We start from the raw sequence: 27,704 nt of genomic DNA, 5'->3' as shown, positions 1-27,704 counted from the left end.
TCTCAGAAAAATACTCATATGTTATATTTAATATTTCTTTTAGGTTTAAAAATATTTAGCGTTCAACATTGATTTAAAAATGTTGGTTTTCGATAGCGATTATTCAAACATAGTTAAGTAAACCTCCACTGAATATTCAAAACTGAAGCGCAAGTGGCAGATAAAGTGGTCAAAATACGATCGCTTCCCACCAGTGGTTTTTACAGGCATAACATAACCATTCTCACTTGCCCCCAATTTCGATACAGAGCAACCTGAGAAAAGATCTGAGTGTCTTCCATTTCTCTTCTTCTACGATCTTTTCTAGAGACCTTTCGGCTTTCCAATATTTCTAAGCATCCCAATGCGTCAAAGATATTATACGAACACAAACAAATTCAAGCCTTTTCCCGATTCGAACCTGGGCTCAACGATATGACAGCGAACTTCAATAGCTCTCATACCGATAAGGGTAATATTTGAAGGCATAGGTAGGCACAGGTTGAAGGATTAACGACACCTGCACATTCCATATTAGGTATTGTTGAGTACTGCTAATTCTCCCCAACTATTATATGAAGAATACTCCATGGGGAAATCCATTCCAACCCCAACTATTATATGAAGAATACTCCATGGGGAAGCCCAAAGGTCTCTCATACCTCTTGCATGACCACTAATATCTCTAAAAAAGTTTTTATTCGCCGTGTATTTCGAGTGTCCTCTTGCCTCACAGGCTCTATTCGCTAGCTTCTCGACTGTAACCAGAAGGAAAATTCCTCATTCGTATATAATATGATATATCTCTGGAATATGATATTAAACAAATTTCTTATTTTGGAATTCCCCAGTGATGTTAACTTTATTGCATACGCAGATGATCTTGCTGTTCTGATGTATGATGCATCATTGGAAAAACTTGAGAAATCATTTGAGAATGTTATGTTAAAACTGGAAAACTGGAGAATCGGCGAGGGTCTTGAATTCAACTTATAAAAACTTTTGCAATCATTTTCCCGCGGGCTGGGATCAAAGTGAGAGCTCCACGATTTAGACATCAAGGAAAAAGAATAAAGTTTGTTGATGTTATTAAATATTTGGGAGTCAAGTTTGATTGCAAGTTGACCTTCGCAGATCATTTTAAAACAATTCATCGGTTCTCAGATGATATGTTAATGTTTTACAGATCTTTTTCTAGTGAGACACATTGTAACAAATCATGCATTCTTAAAGACATTTTGAATAATGTAATTATCCCTAGAGTTTTCTATGGAATTGGTGCCTGGGGATCCAGAGCCGGGGATTTGGTCAGGTTGAGGAACAAACTCGATGCGATACAGAAGAGCTGGTGCTTAATGATTACAAGATGTTACCGTACTGTCTCAACTGAGGTGCTCTGCGTTCTAGCCGGCACGCCGCCTCTTTCAATTTTATATAAATTATATTTTGAAAAATTTTTGTTCAGAACTGGTAGACTTGATTTTAAATTGTATAAAGATATTTTGATTACAAGGCATATGTTTGAAAGAATTAATAATATTTTGGTACATCCTTCTGATTTATGTGTTTTTAAATTTGATTGTAAACTCCCAATAATTGGAGAATTGGATATTTATACTGACGGGTCCAGGCAAGATGATAAATTGGGTGCAGCATTTGTGATTTATCATTATGGAACTGAAATTGAAAATAAAAAATATAAGCTTAATAATTATAATTATGTATTTCAATCGGAATGCTGTGCTTTACTTAAAGCCCTTCAATGGGTTAAGAAAAATTTGACTTGTGTTAATTCTATTCATATATATACTCATTGTATGTCTTTGCTTCAATCCTTGACCTCGTACCGTCCTACTAATTTATTAATATTTGATATTAAATGTCTATTGAAATTTTTGATGCAGAATATGTGCATTCATTTACACTAGATAAAAGCCCATGTTGGCTTTGTTGGAAATGAAAGGGCCGACGTGCTGGCTAAAGAGTGATGACTGTGAATGTAAATAGAAATTTCTGGTTCGAGAAGTTATGCAATTAAAACATGAAAAATTTTTATAATGATATTTGGAATACGAGATGGAATGAATCAGAGAGGTGCCTGGGTCTTTTGAAGTCTATTAAAATTCAAAATGGTATGCGACCAATTAGAAATATTGATTTAAACCAGTTTTTAACTGGGCATGGAAGATTTCCCGCGTACCTCTCGAGATTTAATTTACAAAATTCAGACTTGTGTGGTCATTGCCATCAAGTTGGTAACGCAGATCACTTCTTGAATCATTGTTCCTTATTGGAAAATTTGAGAAAGAAATGTTTGGGAGATAAGTCATGGAACTTGGAAATCTTAAAAACATATTCTAAATGTGCAATGGATTTGATTAATTCTAATAGAGTTGAATTTGGAATATTTGTTTAGTATTGTGTATATTTATCTTTTGATTATATGTATTATGTTCTCACTTATGAGTATTTATATGTTTACTACGAAAATTTTGAAATTTTTCTGTGTACTGTTTTATTTAATGCATTGTGGATGTTTTGTACATGCGGTATTTCGGGGAGGTGCAGTTGATTGTTACATAGATATGGCCTTGCAAATGTTGAGAATCCTGATGGATTACCAGATTTAAATTATCAAAATTAATGGTGGTTTTGAGTTTTAGGATTTTAATTTTTTAATTTTTAATTTTATGGAATTTTTATATTTTTTCTTAAATTTTTAATTGTAGTTTTTGATTTTAAAATGTTCTGAAATTTTAAAGTTTTAAAATTTTTCTTATATTCTGTTCTTAATGGAGTAATTACTAAAGTTTTAATATGATACATGGCAATCTTAAATTTTTGCAATTTTGGTTATTGGCAGTCCTGGAGCTTCTTTTTTATGATTATTAAAGATAATTAATACATTTGAATTCAGATAGTGGTAGGACTATTAAAGTAAATTTTTAAAAGAAATTAATAGTTTAAATAGAATTATGATTATACAAACAATATGCTATTAAAGTAATACTGTAGGGAATTCGGTTTGACCTTCTACAGGTTATTTAAATTGGGAATTCCTCGATGGCTTTGGACCGCCTGTGCCTGTTCTGAAAATTCATGGGAATGAATGTTTCTTGAGAGTTTCCGCCACTCTGTTTGCCCGTGGGGTGTTTAATTGTTTTTGGATTTTGAATGTTAGGTGTTGTGCTCTGTTGTTTGTATGTCTCTTCCTTATTTTTAGTTCGTTAATTAACCTCCAATTATTTTTAGTTAATTAGCTTCTTTTTCTCTCTTCTTTCTTTTTGTGGTCTTGAGGAGGTCGACCCTTTATAATCATACGGTCCAGTGGGACTAGGAGGATTGGGTCTTCCCTGTATTATGTATCATGTATAATATGATATATTGTTTGTGAATGAAGTTTAACACCCGCGAATTTTGCAATACCTACGAATATTTGCTCGCTGCTTTTATTTTCCCCATATACATATGAAATTTGCATACGAGAATTTTCTTCTTCTTGCCCGCTGCTTTTAGTTTCCCATATGCATTGGAAATTTGTATAAGAAAAGGTTTCTTCTTCTCGACCGCATGCTCTTGATCCTTTGTCAGTCTCGCTGTCCTCTCGACACGTCTATTTCTGGAAATTTCATCCATCAAATGTAGTTTGCAACCCCATGTTCTGTTGTAATTTTGTATCCTCTTGATGTCTACAATCATCCCTTTGAATTTGTCGGTCGAATTTGGAAACACTCTGTATAATGAACACTCCCGGGGGTCGACGCAGATCGCTCAATGCAGTACTGGCTAGGATCTGTACCTAGCTACGGAGGTATAATAATAATTACGAGCCTGGCGGTTCCCGACGATCCGTGGGGTGGGGCTCATCTCCACGCTTCTCGGATTTGGTGGCGTAAGTCCTTGTAACTAGGGCATCGGTAGCCAAATAGGGCCTGGCTCACTGAGCGACCAGTCAGCGCTGTCCTTGGTATTCTGTGTAAGGCTTGGAGGGAGGGGTTGCGCGCGTACTACTGGCAGGTAGCATCATAAACGACGGGTCAAAGCTTCAGGACATCAGCCCACCCCATCGTGGTCTCTGATCACTGGAACGGAGGTCTTAGTTGACTAGAGTAGCGGTGGGTCTGTTTATCAGAAGGAGATCTTTTTGAAGCTGTTGTTCTTGGTGATGTGGACACCGAGACTTCAGTTCGCGTGTTTGACAATCTCCAAAGTGGCTTTTTGGCTGGTAAGCCCGTCTCGAGCCTAATATCGGGGAATTAAGTTGGGTCAGCCCGCGTAATGTCATTTAGTTGACGGGGCGCGTATAAATATTGTTTTTGTATAATGAACAAGGATACGAAATCAGATTTCCGAGTTCATTTGAAGTTTACACGTAATTTTGAGCCTCACGAATAAGAAGGTCGCATTTAAAATTTGGAATAATAATTCTTTAGAATTCAAGGGTTCTCATGAAAAAATAAATATGCTAATTCAAATTATGCTTAATGTATACAGAATGCATCATAATTATCAATATTATTTAGCACTTAGCGGAACAATTAAAAATCTCATCTTTTTTAAACTTGGATTATATCTTCAGAGATTTCATGGAAGATATCGTAAATGCGTTGATAAAGAGCTCCTGCAAAGAGTATAAAGTAAAATAATTAGAAGTAATATAATTAGAAGTATAAGGCACATTTTACTTTTCTTCCCTTCTCCAATCAAGCTTTTCAAATGTCTAGTCAAATCAGACTATAACTTCTAAGATTTTAATCAAGCTCTATCCTTATTAGGGGGTCATTTGCATTTATCAGATCGTTTTATATTAAACGTCTCTTCTGAGGAACTAATTCTTGAGAAATGAACAGTAATTACCTCATGCAGATATTTTAGTTTTGTACATTACCTTCGGCGTATCTCACCATTTTTATTTTTCAGTCATATCCGCAAGAGGAAAGCAGCATTAATTTGTCAACAGATACTTTACAGTATTTAATTCAACTTATTTTGAATGGCATTTGTGTTGCGTCCTTTACACTAACGCTTTTTAATTGGTTTATCATTGATTTTAATTATCGTTGTTGGATCACTGATGACTGATCATTGGAAATGATTGATTTTTATTTTAGAGTGTTTACGAAACAAATGAAATGTTTTGCGAAAACAAATTACAGCCATTCAAAAGAACGCAAGTTTAGGAATATGAATAAAAATAAATAGTTGATAAAATTTTAGTTATATAAAAGATAATAAATTACGAAATTCTCCAAACCTGTGCAGTGTGTTTCCTATGCTTACAAATATCATCTGGGTAGTTAATTGATTTATATTGATTTAAAGAGACTGAGTGCGGAGTGAACGTAGGAATATCCCATAAAATCTAGAATAAAATGAAGAAGTGTTACACGTTATTTTGTAACCACCTCATACAACATCATTTCCTTCCTTAATTCATTCCTATTCATGATACCTGTTATGGTCGTATAGTTTCATGGATTAAAAGTATACTGTGAGAGAGAAATCTTGTATTTCAAAAATTTTCATAATTTTTTAATGACGAATGAAGAAAAAATTGCATTGCATAAAGCAACTTAAAACGCCATACGTTGCCAGATAAAGTTCCCAGATACATTCCCAGATTAAGAGAAAAATCCTTTTGCAATTTCAGCGCAAAGCCAGGGAATACACGATATAAAGATAATACACATAATAAGACGCTTCCAGTAACTCAGAGAAGTAATTCACTGCTTTTGAGCGATCAATATATATTAAGGAGTTCTCATAGTTACATGGAGCCAGAAATTTAACTCTGTGAGAACCTGAGTATCAGATCGTGTATAGATGATATCGCATAATCTCTTAATTGCTCATTCTAAATTGCGATGGTATGCATTACCCATAACAGTTTAGAATGATGTATTCTGTTGTGACAGTTAGTAAATATTAACAGCTCCGATGTGATCGCTTTTCAGGGGAAAAAATTGTTAATTATAACTTTGAAGCAATACAGAAGGGATATTACACAGAAATATTTCCCTCTGTCTAACAAGTTATTCACTAATTACATTTTATATTTGATTCAGATCATAAAAAAAAAAAAAAAAAAAAAAGACGCACCAAGAAGGAGTTATTCGAATGGGACGAAAATCGGTAGAAGTGATGTACATGCACAGAAAAACAAATGATTACAGTTTGAGAAAAATTGGATGATTTATTGAAGTGATAGAGCTTCACAAAGTGAAAAACTCAGTAACGCGTTTGTCCTCTGGCGCTTATGCAAGCAGTTAAATCGGCTTGGCATCGAATGATAGCGGTTGCGGATGTCCCCCTGAGGGATATCGTTCCAAATTCTGTCCAACTGGCGCGTTAGATCATCAACATCCTGAGCTGGTTGGAGGGTCCTGCTTATAATGCTCCAAACGTGCACAATAGGAGAGAGATCCGGCGACCTTGCTGACCAAGGTAATGTTTGGCAAGCACTAAGGCAAGCAGTAAAAACATGTGCAATGTGGAGGCGGGTATTATCTGGCTGAAATGTAAGGTGGTGGGTGGCGTGACACGAAGGGCAACACAACGGGCCCTAGAACTTCGTCGACGTACCGATGTGCTGTAAGGTTGCGACGGATAACAATCAAAGGGATCCTACTATGAAATGAGATGGCAGCCCAGACCATCACTCCTGGTTGTCAGCCTGTCTGACGGAAGACAGTCAGGTTGGTATCATACCGCTGTCCGTCCCGTTTCCAGACTCGCCTTCGCTAGTCATCGGGGCTCAGATCAAAGCGGGAGTCATCACTGAAGATTATTCTACTCCGGTCAGTGACATTCCAGTGCGAATGAGCCCGACACCACTGCAAACGGGCTTAACGTTGTACAGAGGTCATTGGTAGTCGGTGCAAGGGGTGCCGTGACCTCAGCACCCTTTCTGTGAGCTGTCTATGAATGGTCCTTGCGGTCACTGAAGCACTGGTTGCACGTACAATCGATGATGGTGATGCATCTGGGGCTCTGAGTGCCGCTTTGACGATTGCTCGATCTTCATGTTCTGTCGTTTCTCTAGGCCTACAGCTTTCTTCTTGATGCTGTGTGCGGCCATGGTTCATCCATTCCTGCAAACATCGTCTAATATTGGCATCGCACCTGCTCAAATGTCGAGCTATTCGCTGATAAGACTAACCGACTTCTTTGAGCCTCTCTCAAATTTTGACATCTGCGCATATCGTTCGCGTACCTGTATGCGAGGCATAGCTACTGTCTACCAGAATACATGGAATGATATTCGTGAAGAGTTTATGACCTGGAATTGTAATTACTCTTCTTAAATATCCTGCCAGTTGCGCAGATCAGATGCGCTGTAGCAACAATCGTTCATTCGTTGGCAGCCAAAATATAAAATTTTGCATTTTCCGTCGAAACCTGTATGCATATCAATTTGTGTCCAATTTGCTTTACATCTTCTCGATGCGTCATGGTGCGTCTTTTCTTTTTTTTTTTTGGGGGGGGGGTCTAAGAGTGTATTTACATTTATGCATCAAAGCATGTATGTAAAGTCTCGTTTAGTTTTCAACCAGTTATTTTTTGTTAATGAAATTTCCTGTCCTCCTCATTTCCAAATTCCTCACAGAATGTAAATTTTATTGCCCGTGTGATATTCGAATGAGTAAGGAAGAAAATATTATTTAAAGGAAAGTTTTAAAGGGTAGAATTAGAGTGTTTTGTGCCTCCTGAAGTCCATGTAGATAATTTCGATTCGCCTGAAAGCATTATTCTGCGGCTATGGTTTATTCTCGGCATTAGGCTTGTGATGCCGAACTTTTAGTTCAGAACAAATTTACACGTTACTTAAATTGCGTAGCCACTGGGATAAATTATTTTTGCATAGTTATGTCATTTTAATATATTTGATTAAGCCATAATTGCAGCTACATTTCGTAAGCATAATTATAATTTCGTAAGCATAATATATTTCGTAAGCATAATATAATTGGTGGCTATATTTCGTAAGCACCAGTGGTGGCGTTTGTTAACTTTTATTTGAGTTAAATAAAGGGTCCTTTACACCCTTTCTCAGTCTCTGTGGTGTCTAACAAGACATAGTGATATTCACTTCTCGTTTACAAACGTTTCGTACGTGTTATTATGTTCCAAAAGGGTCCACCAGCGGCCGAGCGGTAAAGTCGCTGAACACTGGTAGTTCGGTCTGAGGTTCGAATCCCGGGCACGGGCTGGCTGCATAGATGTTTTCGTGGTTTTCCCCATGTGTAACGTGCATACGAGCCAGTTTCCTGTGAAAAGTCCTCCACGAAGGCATCCCTTCCTTTAGGCAGATGGCCCTAGTGTGCTTTGCCATAATTAAATACACCAACACCATTATGTTCCGAAATAATTTACATACGTGATTCCAAAAGTACTACAAAATGTCAGCCTAGCATTTTTAAGAACTAATATAAGTATACTTAAAATCTACACGAGGTTTAAAAGGGACTGTTCCTCTATACCCGGTATTATCGATAATTTTTTGCGTCGACACATTTTAAAGAAATGGTTTCTTTATCGACCTCTTATATCTTTCTCTATAATCGACAATGTAGTGTAGGGTTTATATTTATTTTAACTAACATTTATTTAAAGTTTAAACTATCTTTCCTGTCAAGCCTTACTTTTCCCTGGAACTGCCAATGCCAGAGTATGTAAATTTTACTAGAATGCGCAAGGATTCAAATTATCAGCGGAAGTATTCTGAGTTAAATAGAAAGGAAACGAGTTCGAGGTGTGCTGTTCTTACTTCACGAGCGCGGAGGTAGTTAGCCAGAAATTGAAGAACCCCGCGTTTCGGCCTGTGTGCTTGCCTCGGAGAATGGTTAATCGTTCAACGTGATATTCAAAGTTTGCTGAATTAGCAGCGGTATTGTGAAACGCGCTGAGGTTAGTTACTTTTAGAGAGCCTCGTAGTTAGAGTCTTGTTATTATTTCTTTTCAGGTTCTTATTTTTATTTTACCGCCGGGTCGGCGTAGTTTGTGAGCGTCAAGAGCACGCAATTGTAATTTCTTAAGTTGAATAAAAAGGGACTTAAACCCTTAGCAAGACTCTGTCTATTTTCCAGTTTCAACAGTCACCTCTTGGTTGCGTGCAGATTGGATGCGCGCAACTCTACATTGGCGCCCGAACACTTATCGAACTGAAATGGCCGAAAATCGGATGGAAGCCGCAGGACAACACCAAGAAATGGCAAGCCAATTGGAAGGATTTGGATACCTGGTCCAGACTTTGAGAGCGTCAATCAAGCCAAACGTCAATTTCGACGGAAAAAATTCGGTGGCGATATTTCTAGAAGGCCTAGAAAATCACTTTCAGCTCTACCCTGTGCCTGAAAGATAAAACGTTGCCATCGCCACATCTGCACTAAGAGGACAGGATGCGCTATGGTGGAAAAATATAGGCAAATTTTTATTAGGGGAATTTGGAAGCCAGACATATACATTTGAAAATTTCAAAAAATCGTTAGTAAAGGCCTTCCCCATAGTGAAAGATCGAGCAAGGCTGGAAGCCGAACTATATAGTTTCTATCAACGGGATATAGAAGAGTTGACGGACTTTATTTTGCGAAAAATTAAGCTGACGGATATGCTGTATGGGAAGAAACCCGATGCGGAGATTATTGAAATAATCTTACCAAGATTGTTACCTGCTGTTCAAGACTACTTCGAAATTAGAAACCCAAGCACATTGCAGGAGTTCTTCGAATTGGCGGTGAAGTTTCAAAATCGCAGAATAGCGGGAAAAGCTAGAGGGGCATCGTATTCTCAAAGTACCCGAAGGAAATCTTCAAATGAGCAAACCAGAAATGCAAACCGCTCTTATGGGGGAAAGAGCTATCAAGCTAACTCATCGAACCTCGAAGGTCAAGCCCCAAAAAGAAAATTCGAAAACAAACATCCGCGTACCCAGAAGGCAGAACTTGAAAGGAAAGCTTTGAACGAGTAGAGGGGCCTGTGAAAGCGAGGATCCAGACCCCGGAAGTTTTAAAAAACCCTCAAAAAAGACATTTAAATACGGTCATCGTAAAAAACTCACATCTACCAATTATACAAGTCCTGGTTGTTGATGTACCAGTAGAAGCCCTCATCGATACAGGAGCAGAAGGAAATTTTATGAGCGAAACATTCTTCAAAAAGAATTTTTATAGGGTACGATTATTTAAAACCAAAAATACCGAAATTATAACGGCGCAAGGAAAAACCTGTCACTGCATCGGGAAATTATCATTAAAAATACAGGTAAAAGAAGAAAGCATGAAAGTATTAATTTTTGTAGTGAAGAATCTGCAAAATCGTCTTATTTTAGGTATGGAGTTTTTAAGGGCCGCGAGGGCCAAATTGAATTTTCAAGACAGTGCCGTGGTGCTGGAGATGTATCAGAGGGTGGTGGAACCTGTGGAACAACCGCAAGTGGACCTTAGCTATCTGAATGACCATGAAATTCAAGCCATCCAGCAAGTGGTGAGTAATTTTTCTAACTTGTTTTCAGAAAAGCCTGGTAGTTGTCAAATAGTTACGCATCAGACACAATTAACTGCCGAAAACCCTTGTAGGACTAAACCATATCGTTATGACAAACAAAAAGACGTAATCATCGAAGAACATATTCAGGAGATGTTAAAGAATAAAATAATAACGCCCATAAATAGTGAGTACGCGAGTCCAGTCGTACTATGTAGGAAAAAGAACGAGTTTCCTCCTTCAGATAAAAGGGCTTGGAGGTTTGCTATCGATTACAGAAAACTAAATAGTATTACTAAATTCCCAGTTTACCCTTTGCCGGTTATAGAGAAAATTATTAGAAAGATCAAATCTACAAGATACATGTCTACTTTGGACTTAACGTCTGGCTACTATCAACTAGCTATGAGACCCGAAGACAAACATAAAACCGCGTTTATAACAAAATCAGGCACTTATGCAATTTTACGCATGCCCTTTGGGTTGTGTGGGGCCCCATCAACATTCCAGAGAGCTATGGACATTGTTCTAAAGCCTGTCCTAGGAAAATCAACTTTAATTTATCTAGATGATATAATTATAACGAGTAGTATGTTGGAACAACACATTAATGACCTCGAACAAGTTTTTAAATTATTAAAAGAGGCCGGTCTTACAATTAACGCCTCAAAATGCAAGTTCGCAACTAAAGAACTTAAATATCTCGGTTATAAAATTTCGCAAAAGGGTATAGAAACGCAAGATTCAAAAATAAAAGCAATCAAGAATTTCCCACCGCCCAACACCGCCAAGAAACTTTCTTCTTTCCTTGGGTTATGTTCTTACTATCGGTTTTTCATAAAAGATTTCGCTAACATTGTTGAACCACTCTTAGTAATTAAAAGAAAGAGAGGTAAATTTACGTAGACAGCGGAAGCAAATACAGCATTTGAAAGATTGAAACAAGCGCTCATCAATGCCCCTGTTTTGAAATTCCCGGAGGGGGACGAAAACCTGGAAATTGCAGCAGATGCGTCAGACTATGCGGTGGGTGCGGTTCTTATGCAAAATAGCCATCCTCTGGCATTTTTTAGTAAAACGTTGAATCAGACAAAAAGAATTATACAGCTACAGAGAGAGAAACATTAGCCGTATTAATGGCTGTACACAAATTTCGAGTTTATTTCGGCAAAGCGCCAGTAACAGTCTTTTCGGATCATGCGGCTGTTGGTAGACTTTACTCGGGGAAAAACCTAACGCCCAGCTTAATAAGATGGGCTTTATAACTCCAAGAATATAATTTAATAATAAAATATAAACCGGGTAAGGAAAACAATGTAGCTGACGCACTTTCTCGTATAAAACTGGACGATGAAGGAAATGAACTTAAATGCGCTGTGTTGACTTCAAAAATTTTAGATTCTAGAGATACGATTATCACTGAACTGAAAGCTGATCCTGAATTTGGAAATATCTATGCATATTTGAAAGACCCCGAAAGCTTTGAGCACACAGATATCGATGCGATAAGAAATAGAGCAGAAAACTATGAAATAATAGATAATTTATTATTTTATACGAAAACAACAAACGAAAATCTCGAGTACAAACCAGTCATCCCAGCCTCGCTTCGATTAAGCATTTTGAAGGAATTACACGATGCGAAAACAGCGGGTCATTTAGGGGTTCAGAAAGACTTTAAAAAGGGTACGCGAGGCGGTATACTTCCCGCAATTATACAAAATAGTAACTGCGTATGTCAGGTCCTGCAATCAATGTCAGTTAATAAATGATATTAATTACAGCCCGGCCGGGTACTTAAATAGCATTCGCGCTACATTTCCGAATGAAATTTTAGGCATAGATCTTCTTGGTCCCTTCCCCCAGAGCGAGTTATATAAAAATCGTTTTCTTTTAGTAAGAGTAGATCATTTTTCAAAATGGACAGAAATTGTTCCACTTAAACGCGCGTCAGCCAAAACAGTCGCAGATGCATTCTTACACAGATACATTTTAAAATACGGTGCACCGATAAAAGTCATTAGCGATAACGGAAAACAATTCATTAGTCAAATATTTGAAAACATATGCACTGGTCTTGGCATACGCCATATCAAAATGGTTCCGTATAGACCACAGGCAAACATAGCAGAAAGTTTTCAGAAGCAAAATCGCGAATTCTAACTGCACAATAGTACAGTTTTGTTTAACGTGATGATGCTATTTGATTATTAATGCTATTTTCTTAATATTTGTCATGAAATTCCTTAATTTAATTTATTTAATTTTTAAATGTCCTTTTTTAAAAAATATTCAACATAGTTTTAGTTTGTTCATACTTATTTATTGTGTTTACCTGCGTTCTTGCATTTTGCTTCTTTATATTGCATTTATTGCATGAAACATTTATGCATAAAAATATTTTAAACAATTTTAGTGTATTTCTTACATTATTTTTATTTTAAATGTTTTCTTCCTTATTGTATGATACAGCTTTATATCGATAAAAAGTAATCATCAGCTTTATTAATTTTTTGGTGGTTAATCATTGAAATCATGATTATGCCGACCAAATGGCAGTACATATTTGGCTTTCAACACCATAATCATCACTGATCCTTTGAAAATTTCATCTATCACCAAGGGACCAGTACCGAACCCATTAGGAGCCCTTGCTCTATGTGAAGGTACTACTCGACATAATTCCTTTGCAGCTGCATTTACATCATGCATGATTCACGTTCTCGATTCCATTTAAAAAATTTCAGGTGTCCATAAGATACCCCAGAAAATAAACCCTGTTCGCTTTATTTTCAGTATTGGCTTTCCTCACCATCTAAACACGAGTGGCTGACTGGTTAAAGGTGCTGAATACTAACCAGTTTGACACAGTTTCAAATCCAAACGAATGGTCTGGTTATAACGGCATTGTCAGTAGTTTTCTCAACGTTTAACTCAATATAATCCAGTTTCTTTGCAAAAGGCCTTCGCGAAGGCGATCTACCCTCTTAAGCAGGTAAACCTCGTACACTTTGCTTGTTCGTAAATAACCTATACACTTTCATCCGTTTGTACAGATTGCTGTTGTGAGCTTCTCGTAAAGAACTTGCAAACTTTTGCTAATACAGGACTTACTATATCCTTCATTTTTTTATTACACGTTTGCATGGAGAAAGAGTCACTAAACATTTATAGAAAATATTAAGTGTAATAAAAACATGATTCAGTGTTAGGCTGGTAAAGTTCAAGTATTAAATATATTTAAAAATAAAAGTTTATTAATACACTTTACAAGACCAATTCTACACAGTGTTGGTCTTCCTTGAAGAGTACAGAGTTGTTGGGCTACAAAAACTGAATCTAAGATTTAAATTTTGTAATTCTGATTTTTATAATGGGATGCTTCTCTTCCTGCATATAATTTATATCAATAACAGAATTTACTTCTTCTATCCATTCATTGTCGATATGTATTTACAAAACTGGAATGTAAATTTAAATCAAGAAAAAATATCCGAAATGCAAGAACCATAGTAACAATACATTTCACAAACGGATGGGTAAAGAAGAATCCTAATAAAATATAAGTTCAAAACGACTATTAAACTACAGAGAAATATAATACGGCTTATTAGATTTAACATATATTAATCATAACAATGCTTAATAATTTTATTGCCTCTATTACAAATTACACTATTTAAATATATTATATATAATTATTAATTATATAAATTCCAAAGAAGTATATTTATTGTTTTTAAATTGCTCAAGAAAATTACATTTTTGCCACGCTAGCATTTTGAGAACTGGATACTACACAAACCATGTCCAACGTAAATTAAGAAACATATTCATTTGCAATAGCAACAGGTTTTTGCTTCACGGACAATAGTAACCTACTTAATTAAAATAAGTGATAAATATTTAATTATAAGTTCTCTGGATAATGATGGCTGTAGACAAAAAAGCGGAATATAACATGTTAAACAGACAACACTTAAAACTGGATAGATTCATTCATAGATGTTTATGACATCGAAACGAGCAATTATAAAAAAAAAAAAAAAAAAACATGAAAGGATTCATATGTCAGGGTCTCATACAAGGATTTTTTAAGGTTTTTTTTTATGGTCTCATTAAACATCGCAGGTTACCAAACTGTTCTTGGTCTCCCTCTTGCTCCACTTTTTTTTTGTCTTTTTACCATTATTACTAAGCATAAGTTTATGCGCCCTTACGCTGCATAAAATTCAAGAGTAAAATCACAAAATATTTAAAAACCAACATTTCTTAAGAATTCCCTATAGAATCTAGGGGTTGCCGCACATTTCTTTTTTTCTTTTTCTTTTCTTTTAAATTTTCTCTACAGTGTTTCTTTTATAACTAACCGCCTAAAAGAGTTATCTTAAAAAAGAAAAAGGTATGTAATAGTTTTAATAAATCCAACTAGCATAATTTCATAAAATATCTAATATTTTAATTAGATATCTTATGATTTAAGTGCATTTTGAGTCTATCAGATTAAAAAGAAGAAAAAATATTTTAAAACTGCGTTTATTGTGTATCAATCACTTGGATTGCTACTCAGTAACAGAAAAATTAAATTTGATGGTTAGATATCTTAAGATTTATTAAATTGGCAACTCGCTGGAGAGTGGAGGTAATAAGTACTGCATCTAAGGCAGTGGAAATGTATTGCTTTCAAACAGTTCCATTTGTGGATTAAAATTGAAAGACAAATATCTTAACTTCCGTCGAATGACAATAGTCTGACACCCTGGAGAAGAAAATGTTTTATTTCGAAATGGGTTGCCACCTCTCGCTTTGAAATCTCTGAGTTTATTAAAGAAAAATTCGTTAAAATTGTACAAATTGCGAATTAAATTAAAAACATATTCGAAATTCAAAATTCGGGGTTCCAGGTCCCCATCTTCGGATGAAGTTTTACATATATTCAAAATCTGGTAGGTAGGTACAGGGTAGGTCTTTTTCACAGTGTGAGGAACATACTACATACATACATACAAACAAATGCCTCATTATTTAATTTTTTAAATATTATTTAAATTTTTGAAATATTTTTTAATTATTCAAATATTAAGAAAATAAATAAAATTAAAAAAACATATTTTAAAATAATAAATAAAATTAAAAGTAAATAAAATTTTAAAAAATCTTCATAAGATTTGGTTACAACAATTTGGAAAGTGACATAAAAGTGATACGAACTAAAAGCGAGTTTCGATACTCATGCTAAAACAACAAATGCCAAATTCAATTGAAGATAAAATGATATGTCAGTTGTTTATTAGCTAAAAATTAATTGTGATGCTACATTCTGATGCTAATTCTAAAGCAGTTCTGATGCTAACACAACAAATGACAATTCCTATTGAAGATAAAAAGCCAACATCGGTTTAATGTGTCTCTTGGTACTAGCGCTAGAAGTTAAAAATTATTATTATTATGGTCAGTCTTTATGGACAACATTTAAGAACCAATTAGCACTGAAAGTCATAAGTAATACAAAGCTTCTAAGTACTAAGCTATATTTTCAAACCTAACAAATTCTGGAATCTGCCAAGTTTGAATGTATACACTGAAATGCCAAAAACAATCGCAAAAATAATTCAGGCTGTACCAAAACTACGTGTAAAATTTTATTCATTACAGAATAAATGATGATGGATGATGATGGATGGTGGATGATGATTCTCCACCACCAAGATTTAGCGATTGGGTTTCCCTAATCCCCAGTCGCCCTTTAAAAGGGGGAGTCTAAAAGGTATTTCTCCAGCCTTCGTGATGTAACGGTGAAAACACTCGGCGCGTTTTCGAAAGGTCGGTGGTTCGAGCACCGGCGAGAGCATTGTTCATTTTTCATGTTTCCTGTTTCAAATGTCTCAACAATGTGATCATTAAACAAAGAACCCAAGAGGGTTCTTCGGCTGCATTTGACTGAGTTGCCAGACAGTGTTCTAAAAAGGCTGATATTCCGATAGAAATTTTGAAATTTCCGCTAGTTAGAGAAGTAGTGCAATTTACGAGTTTGTGTTTTACAGTTGATTCGTATTTTACAAAATTAAATTTTGCTATCTTTATTTTTTTTAACAAAGGTTTATAAACGCAAGATGTAATCATAATTATATTAAGTAAAAGTTAATGTTAGATAATTCGTCAGTATTTTTTATTCGTAAATGTAATATTTTATTTTAATGTAATATTTTATTTTAATGTAATATTTTATTTTAATGTAATATTTTAATATTAAATATTTAATGTAGTGTTTTATTTTACGTTTTGTAGATTATCTCACAAAAATATAATTTTGAGAGATAACTGCGCATATAGCGAACCAAACTTATAGTCACTTGAAGCTCATTATAGCAGAGTTTGACTGCAGTGTGAAGCAATACAAATCGGGTTTGAGACTAGAGATGTGCGTGTCACGTACCCAAAGGCTGCTCAAACCATCACACTAGGTTCAGGGTTCCTATGCGGATATCGAATGCAAGCAGGCATCGTGCGGTCTCCTCGGAGCCTCCACAGACATCGCGGCCTTCAGGATACTGCACGCAGAACCGGGACTCGTCTGAAAAGACGATATTGCACCACTCCTGTATCCAGCTTTGTCGGTTCGACGCACCAGAGTCCCTGTCTCTCTCTATGCGGCGCTGTCAAGGGAAGCCGAAGTAATGGTCGCCATGCTGATAGGCCACGCTGCTGCAAACGTCGACGCATCGTACGAGCGGATACTGCGAGTGCTGCAAACATGCTCATTTCCTGACTAATAGTCCATTATGTGGTTGTACAGTTTTGCAGGGCTGACCTCGCTATATGTCTTTCCTTTTGGGCTTTAATCATGGGAGGGCGTCGAGATCCTGCATGTCGTTCAGTATGACCCTCAGCAACCCATTGATTCCATATTAGCATGACAATGGTTGGAGGTCGACCAGTGCGACCGGCTATATCACCGAACGATAATCCACACTTTTAATAGGCAAGGATCCTGCCATTATCGAATTCCAAAACTTGCTGGCAAGCATTTCTTTTTATTGTTCGAGGCATAACACGATATTCTGAGCAAACTTTAACCTTACAAAGCTCTTTCCGAATGACAAATCCACTACACAACTTTTCTTTTGTGCTGTGCTTCAGATGTCGTTTCTCCCTCCTGCGTGGTCGAAGTGCGCTGAAATATTAGTCGTTTGCATATCCCAACCTCTTCTTCCTTTCATGTGATTTTGACGCTGGTCATATCATTCCTTCCTGGTGTTGCTATTTTAATGGCCAACAGTGCATTTTACACATTTATTTGAGTATTTGAGATGGCCGCATCGAATTTTTATATGATTTGAATTATTAAAATCTTTAAAAGCTACTCATAACGATTTTCAAATCGACGAGTCTGTCGCGAGGAAAACGGTGAAGTGCATAAGCTCCATTTCCTGAGATGATTTCGGAATTTCTTATGTAATGTTTAGGGTTTGCTTCCCAGACGGGAAAATGGTTAGTGACTTTGACTGCCTTACCGAAGAGCCCAGCGCTTCGAATCCCGGAGAAAACATGGATGTAATTTGTCCATCTCCTTTATAGAAGGTAACGGTGGACCACATATTGTGCGCCTTCATAACAGAGAGACCAATGCTTCCAGCCTTAATAGTGGCAACGCCAATAAATGGCTAGAACCCTTCACTGGTGGAGGAAAACGTATATTAGGGTTTAATATACAGGTTCTAAAAATTGCATATATGCGTCCACAAAGAATACAGAAAAAAAGATGAAATTAGTCTATAATATTTTATTTTAATATGCAGGGTCGTTCAGTACAGTTTACTTCGTAGTCTTTTAATCAGAACTGCATCTAAATATTTTTGCTAGTATAAGAGATTTTTCTCAGTCATGAAAAAATGAGACGAACAACGCCAACCACATGAGCACTTCTTTCCATGCTTCTGAACAACGAAAATCTTTATTAAACAACATTACCCTGTTTTCTGTTCTTTACCTTCATTAGCTAGTAATTAAAAACAAAGCGTAGAGCGAAAAAGCATTTCCCGCCTCCACAGCCACCCTCTAAAACCTTCGCATCTGCATAATGGACTTCATGACCTCGGTAAGGAACAAAGTACCCGGATCCACGGCGATAACAAAGTTTTAGAGAATGAAAGTGCGATTAGGCGCAATTTAGAGATAATGAGAATTTGGAAGTAGAGAAGATTTTAATTGCGTATGCAAATGAATCAGAGAGAAGCGAGCTGAGCTCGTACTGAAAGCTCCTTTGCTGTTCTAACGGCTCGAGACGTGCACATAGGTATCTACCATCCAGACGAGATAATTTACAATTAAATGAAGAGACTCCTCGATAAGGGATAAGATTTTATCAGATTTTTTTTACGTCATTCCTCTTAAGAAAACAAAATATTTTAGTGTTCCTAGCCAATATGCTTTCGGTTAAAAGGATTAAGTGAAGGATATTTAGGGTGTCTATGTAATTACAAATAAGTGCAATGAGAATTCTGAAAACGAACTGTGGAGATATGTTAATTAAAAAAACGGTAAATAAAAGAATCTTAACTTTTAAATTCTATATTTCAATTATATATAAATATAAATTTTGTGATTTATATTACTTCGAATTTCAAATACACACAATGGAAATTTTTATCACAATATACAAAACTTAAGTAATAAGATATCGTAATAACTAAACTACTATAATAATACACTTATAGTTTCGGGTGATTGTGATATTATTCTGAGTGACCAACATCACACAAAGAAAAAGGAAGTGCTTTCGATTTCAAGGACTGCATAAAAATTAAATTGTGCTGTGTGTGATCTTAAAAAAGAAGTTGAAATAGAATTTCAGGTTTAAGCATCTGTATTCATAGTTTTCTTTTGATAAGGTAAGTTTCGGAAATTTGTGACAGAATACTCTTTTTTTTGGGGGGGGGTAGAGATTTATGATGTGTATAAAGCATTATTTATCTGGAGTAATTTGCCAATATAAGAATGCATTCTGTTTAGCTTGTCTAATTTGGGTATGGAAAAGTACATTTTAATTAACATTTCTTCTCAAGATAGCTTATATAGAGATTTAAATATCATATTTCCTTAATAAAAGACATCACATTACAAAAAATGTCGCAGTGGTAAAGCTTTATTGATTTATTATCTAAATTGGAGATATCCAGGAAAAACACGTATATAATTTTAATCTAGTTGAAACACTGTATAAATATAATTCCCAGCTCTATAAAAGTAGTACAAATTCAATTTATACTTTGACTGGGAAAAGGCAATATGTTTAAATAAAGGTTAATGAATGAATGTCTAATTTTTAGTATTCATGGCATTCAAATTTATCTGTTCTTATAAGCTACACATAAAAACCTCACTTGCTAACTAGAAGTATATAACACCTTTTACTTAAAAAAGCTGAATATTAGTATATACATATACGTATGTGTGTGTGTGTGTAAGATACAAATGTTGGTAACTCAAAATTATATCTTAAATTAGTAATAGCAATTCCTCACTTTAATTTATGTAGCTTTTCTTTTTGCTCTAATTTGTTTACATTAAATATTTGTTTATACCAAATTTTTCTGTACTGCGTCTTTCCAAATCAATCAAAATCTTATTCAGCTTAAAGAAACTTTTGTTTATATATATCGCTGCTACTATTAAGCAGCCTCTTACTAGCCGCGCATACTTTTCTGTCAAGCTTCGTCCTTTAAAAACGATTCATGCTATACAAATTGTGGGATGCATAACGCATCCATGGGGCACGTTATTAAGTGGGAAGGGTACTTAACTGAAAAAAGGTAATGAATCATTCTTGCGCTTACTTTTGCGAGTGATGGGGGAAAGGTTGCTGATATAAGAGAATTTTATCGAGAGCAGATTGTAATGGCCCAAAGACTCGGAAACAGTGTCTCCAAAACTGCACGATTGGTAAGTTGTTCACAATCTGCCATTGCTAGTATTTATGCAAAGTGGACAAATAGCGGCGAAACCAAGGTGTTGAATGTCTACGCATCATCGAAGAAAAAAAACGTCGGAGTCTGACCCTCTTGGTATAGCAATGTCGGCGCCAGACAGTGGCTCAGCTAATAGCCCAATACAATGCAGATCCATATGCAAGTGTTTCGGAATACAGAGTCTAGCGGACACTGTTGGAGATGGGACTGCGCAGCGGACATCTCACTTGAATGCCTCTGTTGACCAAGCGCCTTCGCCAACTACACTTACAGGGAGCCGGGAACATCGAGACTGGACCAGAAATAAATGGAAGACAGTTGCCTGGTCGGATGAATTACAAATTCTTATTCATCACGCCGATGGAAGTGTCAGGTTACACCATCTTCCAGGCAAACAGTTGCTCCCCCACCTATACACCAGGTCATACATAGGCCGGTGGTGGCGGTATTATGCTTTGGAGAGCGTTTTCATGGACGCCTCTGGAAGCTTTAGTTGTGGTGGAATAAATCATGAAATCTGCGAACTGTCTGAATATAACCTGCGGATCAGTTCCACGTTTACATGGCGTCTGCCATCCTAACTGGAAATGGAATCTTCAAGCAGGACAAAGTCCCATATCACGAAGCTCGAATTGCGTTATAGTGACCATTCCAACTCTATTCCTTGGATGAATTCCAATTAATGTCCTGGGCACCTAACTCGCCGAATTTTAAGCCTATAGAGCACATTTGGGATGTCAAAGAGTGGTAGCTCAGAGCACAAAACCACCCTGTCGGAATATCTCGACTTTTACCTCTGCTTAGACTTTGATACAGCCTATCCCCAGTCATCTACAAAGAACTTGTGGCATCCATGACAAGGCTAGTTGCAGCTGCTTTGCAGACAAAGGTCGCGCAACGTGTTATTAAGTAGGTGGTCATAAAGTTTCGCTCTTCATTATATGTCTGAAGAAATTTTCATGCATTTAACTGAAATATTCATTAAGTATAGATTGAACAATCCATTCAGTTAAAAACTTCTCATCTGGAAAAAACAATTATGTTTAAACAATGTGTATAGCATAATACCCTATTTTTATGACAGCGAATATTAAATACTTAGAATTAATAAAATTATGTTCAGATATTAGCATCGAGCTTAGATATTGAACGAAAATTTATGGTTTACCATTAAATTAACCAAAAAAAAAAAAGAAAAGCTAAATTTATTCAGACACCATAAAAACCACTTTTAAGGAGTTCATAAATTATGTCTTTCATATGCTCCTAAATATCGCAAGTACGTATTACGTGGCTTTCATTAAGTGCTTGCAGCTGAGTTCCAAAGATTCATATAGTTCGAGCAAATAACTACTTAATATCCAAGTCTAACTTGCAACTGCGCTTCAGTAAATTTCCTATGCATGGTGGGACTTGTAAACGTGTAAGTTGTCGCGCTTGAAATCCTTCGAAAGCACTCCAAAATCCCATTTTTCTTTACGTCAGCGCATTCAAATTATCCAATAAAGTGCGCGAGAACTCGGTAAGGAAGAAAAATAAAAGAAGTTTCCCGTTAAGTTGCGAAAAAGTTATTAGCTGGGTACCTGGGCATCGGATTTTATTAATTTGTCTTTCGATATAGGGTCGGTGGAAAAGGGTTTTGTGATTTTTAGAACGCTCTTTAATAATGAGAGTCCGGATTTTACGGCGTCGCGTTTACGAGACAGTTCCCTTGGTAACACGTCAAGGTGCCACAGCTGGAGCTCTTTTAAAACGACAAACTCGCCCTCCCGCGATATAGTTTTAAGACTTAGTGTATTTATCCTTTCTTTCTCTCGCAGATGGGAGCATCGTGAAATCAGAAGATAACTTCTCTAGATATAAGCCTTTCTCATATTTTAATGCAAGACTAAACTGTTGCATTATTGAAGATTTAAATCCTTTTTTTAATCAAAAAATTGAACTGTTTTTCCGCAAGTATTTATCTGACTGCACCTTGTGTTTTTAAATCAGTTTTATACACAAAACGGACTGCAAGTTATCAAGCACACAGTATATTCGGAAAACGAGTTACAAGTGTATATCACAAGAAAAAATGCGCCTATAAGTTTTGGCTCAAACCTTCAACTCAAGCTGGAAAGCAAAGATAAGCAACGACGGCTACAGTCTATTAAATTTAAAATTTCTTTAAAACAGAAACTTAAAGGCCATTGCCAGTTTCCCATTTGCAATTGTAACTTATTTCGTCATCACCACACAGCATTACTTTCTCCACATCATTCGAGACTGAAGTTCAAGTCAGCTTTCTTTCGCGTGCTTTTCATAAAGAGAAAAACGCTAAATGGAAATGACGTGCGAGAAAAAATTAAGCGATTCGACTTTTTTTTCTGAACCTGTTAATTCCACGGTTATGAGTAAAATTGCGCTGCGGAAACAAACCTTGAATTTTCCTATTTTAAATTAACAGATAATATAATAAAAGCTAAAGCCGATTCAAGTCAATTTAAAAGCTGGGCGAAAGTAGTGGTGGGATAGTCTAGAAATAGTGGTGGATAGTCTGTAATGGTCTAGCTCTAACTTCAAGAGCTGTTGCTATATACATTACTAATCTGCATCCTGGTGGGAGCCGACGAAGTTATATGTGATAGCAAAAACAAAAATAAGAAGCTAATATGTTAGTAAAAATGAAAAAAAAAGAAGAAAAAAAAAAGAAAGAATATTTTGCTGCTAAATTTTTATCTCCAAATATACGACCATAACTTCCACTTCGATTATAAATTACACCATGAAGTCGCTTTAATCATAACATCTTCATACATACGCTGCCTACATTTTAAAGAAAACTAGAAGATTTCGGAAAACGGAAAATTAGAAAGCTTTGCAAGACTGTCTAGTCTACAAAACTGAAGTTAATTTGAGATATGCAATCCTTCTGAACTCTGACTTTTTATCTATAAAACTGCATCATTTCACCTTAAAAATTTACATGCTCCATAAGGAATAAAAATTCTGAAAGGTTTCAGATTTAAACTGTTGTTCAAAAGGGTTTGTTAAGGTTTTTTGCACTCTCGCTGAGCTCACAGACTATCAGTCTGCTCTTTCAGACATTCCTGCTACACAGTATTCTTTGTGATTTTAACTTTAAGCATTGTTTTCTTCGCACTTATGCCACATACAGTTAAAAAAAGTTAAAAGCTGCATAGCATCATATGTTTAGAACTTCCGATGAATATTCAGTTTTCTTAGTAAGATGGCTAAAAAAATTTTTTTTTGTCTTTTTACATTACCTTTTTATGAGTAAACTTTGTTTATTTAATATCTCCCTGCTGGCGCCTATGCCACATAAAATTCAATTCTAGAGTAAAATCACAAACTATTTCAAAGCAGCAGATCTTTAGAACTCCCGATAGAGTGTTATACATGTTTTTATATTCGCTATATTATTTTTTAAAAACTAATCGCTCGCCTAGGCCAGCTGCCTAAGATAGTTAGTATGAAAGAAAAAAGTGTATAATGATTTTAACTAGTACAGCTAGTGTAATTTCATCAAAATATTGATATTTCTAATTAGGCAACTCATGATTTTAATGCGTGTTTTTATTTAAATCAATTATATTAAAGAAGTAGAAAAGAAATGTTAAGAACTAAGTTTATTTCTTTTAAATTGCTTAGATTTTAATTCAATAATCTTCCAGATTAAATTTGAAAGAATCTTTTGTTGAATGGAGACACGCTGGCTGTTGGAAAATAAAAGTATTTTATTTCCGGCCGCGGCAACACGTTGTTTAAATAGGGCCAAGTTTGTTGATTAAAATAAGAAAGAAGTGTAAGATAATAAAAGATTTAAAAAATCTGAAAGGTTTCAAATTTTAAATTACGTCCAAAGGGGCGTTTTTTTAACGTTATGTGTGTTACCTTTATTTATTAAATATCATTGTATTTGCACTTAAACCATAAAATTCAGTTCAATAGCAATGTCGCAAAATAATTTTAAAATGAGCCTATCTTTAGAATTTCTGATACACAGTTCAGTGCGCTGAAGATAAAAAGTGTCCCCCCCCGTAGAGTGTTGCCATTGCTCGCTTTGAAATCCTTGAGTCTGTTAATCAAACATTCGTTAAAGTTTTACAAAACATGAATTCGATAATAAGACAGTTTCTAAATTTCAATTTTGGTTTTCCACAAGCCCATATTCGCAGTATGATTACGTCATTCAAAATTCGATGGCTCTATGTACCGTTGTTTTATCACAATGAGAGAAATAGACATACATTTATGCAGATTTTTCATTATTTATTTTTTTTTCGAGTATAATGCAGGACTCTTAACATTTGGTAGCAGCAGTTTGAAAATTGAAACGGACATTTATAGTGATTCAACGCAAAATGAAAACAATGGTCTTTCAGGAGCAAAGCTCCTTTGGTCTAAAAATCTTATAATTTTCCCAATGGCAACAGTCTCGCGTTCTGGAGATAAAAAGCATTCTTATTTCGAATAGTGTTTCCAATACTAGATTTCAAATCGTTGAGTCGTTAATCGAAAATTCATTAATGTTTCACAATTCATTAATTTATTTTAAATATTAAATAAAAAATAATAAAAAGTCAAAACTCAAAAGTTCGGGCTTCCAGGTGCAAATGTTCAGGTGGAGAAATACGTTATTCAAAATTTAACAGCTCTAAGACCGTCGTTTTTTCGCACTGCTTGGAGCATATATACGTTCATGCAGGTTATTCATTATTTAATATCTTCAAAAATAATATAGGGTGATTATATCTGATGGCAAAAATTTGAGAAAGTGATATGTCATTTTTAGTAAACCAAAGCAAAATCCCCTTTCGGGACTAATAGGTTCTTTTGGGTTAAAACACAAGAGATTAAAGAGCATGAAAGCTTTCTAGAAGTTTCTTCATAACCCATAATGAGGTTTAAATAACATTCTTAGAGAAGGACTTTGTAATTAAACAACTAGAGAAGTGAAGAATATTCAATTCGCACTGTCACCTGCCAGGTCCAAGGACTAAACGCAAGACAGTTGCAACCCTTGCCTCTTGAAATTACTTCCAAAATCAAACTCGTTAACACTTCAAAAAACAACTTATCTATGTTTCGAAAATTACTGTACTTCTAGATGTCAAACATATCCAAATAAGAGTTTTAATTACAGTGTTTCTCTAATATAATAGATTTCTGTAGCAAGAAGTGTTTGACATTCTCCTCTGCTTCCCCCCTCAAAAAAATTCCAACTGAAACATCCGATTATTTATCTCAATCAAAGGTAATTTACAGCACTGAAAGCTCATTGAAAGATGTTTCAATAAAAAAATTCATATCTTTTAATGCCACTTGTGGTCTAGTTGCATTTTTAGCTATTTCTCCACTTTTGAAGTTCTGCAATCCCAGTAGTGACTTAATTATAATTCGGGGATTTAAACTTTTTGTATTCCTGCTGAATTTTCTTTTACTGCTATGAATTTTTCAGACTTAGTTAAGAAAGGTAGGCTACTCAAACAGTAGATCTTTATAAACATCTTTAAAAATGAGCAATTCATTGCTAAATTAAACTTGGAAAGTAATTTTTATTTCTACGATTTGACACCCGATAAGACTGCAATTTTCTAATAATGTGTTATAAAACAATGGTTGGAATGTTTTAAAACTAACAATATATTTTGCGATACAGTTTTAAATCTTCAGTAAGATAGTCAATTAAACATTTTGTAGTTTACTGCTTCTCCTTACTTGTGTAAATCGGTAGAATTATGACCAATTAAATTACATTAAGTTATGCTGTTTTCTGGCTGTTCAGACTGGATGTTCATTTTAGAGTGTTAATTCAAAATAAAATCACGAGCTCGTAATTTTAATACCAATTTCATTGTGATTTTCTGTTAATAATTTAAATTACTGGTACCTCCATATACGTCCGCTTTGAAATGATCAAATTTGGTGTATGTCCTGTTTGAGTGCAAAAGTATTTGCTGGGTCAGAATGAGACAATTATTTACCTCCTTCGAGATAATGTTACGGTTGTTCCTGGGCATTAGTACGGCGAGAATGCTTTTTCAAATCCCTTAACAATCAATCTTAAGATAGTTAGTGAGAAGAATCAAGCAACGGAGAAAATGGTTAGGATCACTATGGAGGTGAAAAAAGAGATTACTGAAAAATATTGTTGCGTGCGTACAGGTTCGTTACGAAATGAATGCACAAGTCCGATGAAAAATGAAGAAAATTTGTTATTATTACAACAAATATGATTAAATGTCCTCAAATAATCGTGCAGTATCACAATATATCACAGTAGTTATCTTCTAACTACTCAAACGTTCAATAGAACTTAATTCAAAACAGCTAAAGAAAGCTAATACGCGTATTCGCTACAATCAACAAGAGCAGTTTTCTAAACAACAAACTAAGCAACTACTACGAACTGAGAGGTTTTCCTCCTTATATAAGATTTTTAAATCGCGTGCGAGAATTTTCTGGCACTTTCTCGAAATCAAAAAGACATATTTATTTATTTAATGTTAAATGCACGTGCTCTTGTATTTTTAATTTTCCGGCTTAGCTTTCTTCTTTTAATATTCGTCACGCGCTGCACTGCGCGGGAAATAAAACCATTTAATTTATAATTGAACTAATATTAGCTTTTTAAATACCAAATTCGTAACACTGCCTCCTTTCCAAGGACTGCACGTCCCGGGCAGTACAATCCCTGGACAGGAAGCTAAACTTACAACTGTGGTACAAATGCATTAATAAATAAGACAAATCAAATGCTATCAAATACTAAATGCAAATCAAATGCTAAATACAAATCAAATCAAATACACATTTAAAAACAAAAAGGACCATGTTCTTATACTATTTACAATTATTTACATTACGTACTATGGCCATAGTAATGAGCTAACCTGTCGTAATGAACGACTTTAGAGTTCGAAGATTTACGAATCCGAACCACGACGTCATTCAGCCTGTTAAGGACTGTGTACGGGCCATCCCAAGGTGACTGTAATTTCGTTAAAAGTCCTTTTCGTCGAGTCGGATTCCACAACCACACTTTGTCTCCTTCGTGGAATTGATGTCCAGTAGCTCTTGTGTCGTATAGGGTCTTCATCTTCTCCGTCGCCGAGTTGACTCGCTCTCGTGCAAAGTTGTGCATCACTTCAAACTGGGCCTGGAGATCTTGAATATATTCCTCAGACGATGAAGGAGCATCCGAAGGGCGGCCAAACAATAGATCACAAGGCAGACGAAGGTCACGACCGAAGAGCATCTGTGATGGAGAAT

Source organism: Stegodyphus dumicola, chromosome 6, assembly GCF_044657685.1.
Source record: "Stegodyphus dumicola isolate Sdum_Otavi_A_Nest chromosome 6, ASM4465768v1".
Taxonomy (NCBI): domain Eukaryota; kingdom Metazoa; phylum Arthropoda; class Arachnida; order Araneae; family Eresidae; genus Stegodyphus; species Stegodyphus dumicola.
The sequence above is the reverse complement of the archived record's forward strand: the minus strand, read 5'-3'. Positions refer to the sequence as shown.